Below are 6,112 nucleotides of genomic sequence, written 5' to 3'. Positions count from 1 at the left end.
GATTACAAGTCATAAAAAGATTTAAAAAGAGAAAATAAAACGGGCAAAAAATGAACCAAAAGCAGTTTTATAAAGGTGAGTTTTGAGTTGTTTTTTAAAAACAGCTACTGAGTCCACAGTTCTTAATGTTTGGGGGAGAGAGTTCCACAGTCTCAGGGCCACAGTGGCAAAAGCTCTGTCACCCTTAGTCCTCCTCTTAGTATTTTTTAAAGCAAGTAAGCCCTGATCAGATGACCTCAAAGACCTGCTAGGGACATAGGGCTGTAGCAGATCAAAGATGGAGGCTGGTGCCAATCCATGCACAGCTCTGTAGGTCAAGTCCAGGATCTTAAAATTGACTCTAAATTTAACAGGAAGCCAGTGTCACTGACTCATTTTCTGTGTAGTGAATTCTGAGTATGGTTTGTGTGACAGAGTGATGTGGGAGCCTGGAATATTGTTTTAGTCTGCAGCTGCATGAACAAATAATCAAAGCCACACTGTAAACCCGAATGTTCAAAGTAATTAAACAGATTAAGTAGTGTATACTCAAAGTCTTTAAAAAGTTCTGTTAACTTAAATATGTCAAGTTCGTATAACATGTTCTTCTTTTTTGAGTAAATGAAACTAATAATATTTGATTGAATTTAACTATTTCTATATTAAGTAAGCATCACTTAAAATAATAACTTAAGCACAACGTAACACAGTTAAGTTAGGACATATAAGAATGGTAAAGTCCTGTTATTTTTGTTGTTTCAAGTAGGTAGGATTTAATAATAAACTTAATTTATGTAGCACATGCTAAAATACAATAAAATCTCAAAGTGTTTCACCAAATAAGTAAAATCAAATTGTCTTAAATGCATTAGTGGAAGACAAAATGTATTTATTTTAATATTCATTGTTTTATCACTGTGTCCTACATATATATTTTTAATTTTTTCCGTAAGTGTTGAGCAGCTGCAGGAATCAATTTTTATTCCGAGTTAATCTCTGATTCACCCTCCGAAGCGGAAGGCGGCGCTAATGAGCATTAATACGAAACACAGAAGAAGTAAAGGTATATGGGCGGGAACAGCACCAAAGAGGCAACACGGACGACTGGAGAAAGTTGGACCTAACGGCAGCAACTAGCATCACTGGACTTACAGTAAGTTTTCAATGTTGATATTAGTTTATTGTTAAAATACGAATATTTAGTTGTATTTTGGGTGCGTGTCGAAAAGAATAGCAGAAATGTCGGTCCGTGTTTTTTATGTGCTTTGCTGCTCTCCCCGAAGGAAACTTTGCGCTTGCAGAGCTAGCATTAAGTTGTTGTAATGAGGGTCGCAGGCTGTTTAAAAAGTTAGATACTACTTGCTCTAGAGGTGGCGCCCGGTCGCCTAGTATGAAACAAAGTATTTTAATCTCTCTAAATTTTTAAACCCCCTCTCATGACTCAGAATAGTTGGGTCCAAACAAGCCCGTTGTCCCTGCAGTTACACAACGGAGATGCCTGTCTGCAGTGAGAGTGCTTTCAAGCAGTTTTCTTGTTAGAAACGCTATATTTTAAACTATATGTGCAGGGTTAGGGTTGTGAAGGAGCTCTTGGACCTCTGGCCTGCTCTAAAAATGGAGTCTGAGGTAATATGGATCAGCTCTGTTTAAAATGAAAATTGTAATTCTTACTCATGTGGCAGCTTTTTGCTGCTTTATAAAGATGTGCGAGATTCTTCAAATTGAACTGTATTGTCCTTCTGCTGTAGTTGTATGCAGAGTTTCAGCGGATTACAAATCAGAACCTGCCCAATACATTCTACGCTGAACTTGACCGCCATCTTCCTCGACTGATGACCTTATTCAGCCAGGGCATCAAAAACTGGGAAGACAGCAGATGCCCTGGTTGAAATTCTAAGAATTCACAATGAACAGGTAATAATAGATTGTTACACATTTCATAGGTTGAACCAGTGGAACATTGGACAGGTTCAATGATTTAAATGAGCTTTTTGAATTTTGCTATTACTCCACTTTGTGTTTGCTATTTGTCTGACTGTATTAAAGATGTGAACAGGTTATTTGTGGACATATGTTCTGATTTGACTGTTGTTTTTGTTGTTGTTCAGTAAACTCACCAGTATATAAAATTCTGTTTTTATCTGGAAATAGGAAATCCATGATATCCACACCAAGTGCACTACCGTTCTCCCTGCCCTTCCTGTCTATCTGCATGAGGATGTCTCTGGATTTTTCAGAACCTGCACTGTGAGTGTCCTTAAGTATCTAACAGATACTACTGTGTATATAAACAGTGCATCAAAGTACAAACATGTATTTTGATGCACTGTTTGGACTTTGTTTAGTCTACTCCTGTGTATTTCCTTTAGCTTAGTTTCAGTCTATCTCACACCACTTGATTCTCTGGTGAATTAGCTGATTTATGTGTGCAGAACATGGATCTTCTGTTTTTCACCTCTTACAGTGAGACTCAGGTCTCCCTTGTAAAAGAGGTATTGGATCTCAGTGGGAGTTGGTAAAATGAGAAATTATATGTCGTCTGTTGTATTTCTTGGGTTAGATTGTGATTAGTATCTCTTTTTCATTAATTCAGGACGAATCTGATGAGTTGGAGCTTGATGGTGTTGAAGTGGCCCTCTTCACTGTCATCAGTGACCATCACACAACAAGTCCAGTTCACTACCAACCTGTGAAAATCTCTGTCGTCATTGAAAGTGATGCCGTGTTCAGTCTCCCCAGATTTGGTGAAGCCTTCCTAGTAATGTTTGGACTGATCTATGCACTTCACCTCAGCTACCCCAAAGGCCTGACCAACACTTTAGAATTTACTCAAAAGATTTTATTTGGTCTAGAAAGTGGTAAACTGTCACCCAGGTTACAGACCCTCAAGAATGACTTGGTTATGTAGGAACTCATCTGAAAGAAGGATGCAGGGTGAAGCATTATAAAAGGCTAGTTCAAAGTTCTCTCCTTTCATCTAAATAATGCCTCAAAACATTATTAGATTACTCTACAGGTGTTCAGCCAATAGGTCCAAACTATACAACGTGCCTTTGTTCTCATTAACATAATGCAAAGCAACACTAATGTTTTGTATGTTTTAATGTTTTTCGTAATACTATTTCCAAAACATTGTGGGCTGCGCAAGATGACCTAAATTTCACTGTTTGATACTGGTTAATGTAAAACAAATAGCAATGTAATTCACTCAAATTGCTGCCTTGTTGTCTTATTCAGATATTAGCCAGAGAGCCAAAAGCACATTTTGATATTATTAATTATTATTTTTCATTACTCTGACAGTTTTCCTGACTAAACAATTTTTGGTCTACTTATTTTAATTTATAAATGTTTTTGTTAATTATTTTTAATTTATGTATTTTTTTTTTTAAATGTATTTAATTTCAACATAGTGCTAAAAGGGAGCAGGCAAGATACTGTTCAATGGCAGATGTTTATGACTTTTGCATATTAAGTTACCGATACTCAGTGTAATTGAGGCAATCAATTGCCTCAAAAATTTTAAGTTTTGGGTTACATGTTTTTAAGTATCAAGTAGTCAACATATTTGACTAACGTGTACTTAAAATAATGACAACACAAACTAATAAACATTTGAGTTTTGTTAACATAAAAATGTTGTAGTTGTGTACTTATTTTTTATAAGTTCTGTGAACTTATTTCTTTGAATTTGTAAACTTGAAACTTTAAGTCATATTAACTGCAAATATTTGAGTTGACCGTTCTCAAAAGATACAAGTACCATGTAATCCAAATTTTACGTTCTGGAAAAATTTGGCTTTTGAGTTGATCAACTCAAAAAAATTGAGGCAATCGATTGCCTCAATTTTTTTGAGTTCTGGTAACTTATTCGGGTTTACAGTGCAGTCTTCAGTGCTCTGCAGGGGGACATTAAAATGAAAAGTGGCCTTACCTCCAATCAAGAGGCTAACCAAAAATATGATTCTTTATACGAGAGCCTAAGAGTAAATTAATTACTGTTTTCGTTGTACCACCCTGCACTGATTTGGAAATATTCATATTTGAGAATCAGGGGTGGCCAACTTGAGCAAAATTAGCACTTAATTTTAACTCTTCAAAAATCACTCTTTGTGTTTTTTAGGAAATTGATTCTGAGGTTGAATGGGAAGGTGGGGGAATCATGTGATCCTGAGTTTAGCTTCTTGATTCAGTATGTGGGGTTTTTTGTCAAAAAATGTTGGTAATTAAATTTGTGACTGATCATAAATAAATTCCAAAACTTTGTAAGCTACATTTAATAAATAACAACTTTATATTTAATGAAACTTTATTCCTCATTAATAATGTTTAAAAATCATTAATTATAGTTTATATCTACTTATCTATTCATTATATTTTGCATGCTGTCATAGTTGATGAGTTCCGTTATTGATCAGTGAGCCCATCCTCGTTCGGTGGCTGTCAAAGTTACTAATGTCCCTCAGGTACACATTAAGTAGTCTAAAAACCACATATATCCATAGCTGAATTAGTTACATATGAAGTGTTTTGATAAAGCTCGCATGTATTTGATGTAAAACAGTGATCCAACTGTGATGAACATGTGGGGGGAAATAAGGAAACTTTAGCAGCAACCTACATAGCTGCAGCTCTACTTATTTGATACTGCGTGTGCGGACGTTAAACTGTAGGTGTGAATTTATATGTACAGTATGCATGCCTGCAGCCATAACACATGTGTAGGTTTTTTAAATAAAGTTTTTAGACTCTATTATATTATGCCAGTGCTTCTTTTGATTCCTTTCATTGCTCGTCTGGTTTCATGTATATCGCACGTAGACGTGTTTATACGTACAGCGTGTTGTACTGTGTATTATGCTGCCGTGACGAGTTCTTCAGCCCTCTCTAAAGTGAAGCAGATGGAGCATTCGGAGGACACAGATTATGTGCAGTTCACCAGCAATACCTTAAGGTTAAACCAGTGTTTCTCAAACTGCTGAGCACGCTGGGGTTAAATTGGGATTTGACAGCTGGAAGAACCCTAAGATCCCAAGCTCAACGGCTGTCAGAAGCAGCGGATACGATTCTTGTCAATGCAAAGATTTTTAAAAATGATATTTAATAATATAAAACACTTTGTGTCTTTCTGTGGTATTTGAACATCTCCAGGATGCAGACGCTACCCCGAATTCTAATTTGCACAGTGGGAGTCATTGATAAAACACTTATGTCATTAAGCGTCTGCCCATATAACAGAGAGGGATGCTGGGTTGGGTCCTGTAAAGACATGTTGAATCATGGGATGGAAATTGTGTTAGAAGGGTTTTATGCACGCAATAACATCTGAAAAATGAAGCCCAGAACAGGAATGGAGCAGAAATAAACACATTTACAGCCGAGTGCAAAAAAAATAATTTTTGTTTCTGGTGCTAATTTCCTCTTTCATAACAGCTGTACCTGACAGGAGTCAATTTAGAAGAAAAAAAGGTGAATCCACCTGTTGTTAAGGCTCTGTGGAGTGGGGTTTTTTTTAACAGCTGGGTGCTTTCTGCGCTGTTAGATGTCTGCTCCTCATCTCTTTGTCCAAATGAAATAAATGAAACTCTCTTCAGTATTTGTGGTTAGGGGGCCATTTGGAGCATTTGAATGCATTTATCATGCAAATAATATGGTTTGCACATAGGAGGGACTTTGCATTTTATTCATGTTTCTGTTTCTCTGTAAAACATCCATACAGTTAATGTATTCAAGTCCAAGTCAGTAAAGTTTTGTTCTTGGATGTATAGTGTTTATTTCTCGTATGGGTTTGAATGTGATTTGGTCTTATAGTAGTAGGCTACTCGCTGATACCCAGAGTCAAGGAAATAGAAAGATCTGGATTGGTGCAATCCTACTGTTAGGTGATTACTCAGACTTCCACCCTCTGATTCAGATATGGTGCATCCACAGTAATTATGCTGTTTTCCAGATAACTCTGATCTCAAATGTTGGAACTCGGGAACTCGAGTTAGCATGCTCCAGAAAAACTGAGGAAAAACAGGATTTGTTTTGGAGCCTGATCAATGCTCTGTGGGTGGCTTATTTAGTGATACACAACACTGACAGGACAGGTTTAAGTTTACAGTCAACTGTTTACATTCAGTGCCGCCAT

The 6,112-nt window shown here is 36.7% G+C and overlaps 1 long non-coding RNA gene across 1 annotated transcript; it reads left to right on the top strand.

Annotated features, from left to right (window-relative positions):
- The first annotated feature begins 641 nt into the window (after positions 1-641).
- On the top strand, positions 642-3,616 carry LOC112436450 (uncharacterized). The gene is made up of 4 exons (XR_013095004.1): positions 642-1,132; positions 1,728-1,893; positions 2,131-2,226; positions 2,573-3,616. It is a non-coding gene; the product is annotated as an uncharacterized LOC112436450 (long non-coding RNA).
- The last annotated feature ends 2,496 nt before the right edge of the window (positions 3,617-6,112 follow it).

The sequence above is a fragment of the Maylandia zebra genome, linkage group LG20 (assembly GCF_041146795.1).
Source record: "Maylandia zebra isolate NMK-2024a linkage group LG20, Mzebra_GT3a, whole genome shotgun sequence".
NCBI classification, from domain to species: domain Eukaryota; kingdom Metazoa; phylum Chordata; class Actinopteri; order Cichliformes; family Cichlidae; genus Maylandia; species Maylandia zebra.
Note: the sequence above shows the minus strand (reverse complement) of the source record. Positions and strands in the feature narration are given on the sequence as shown.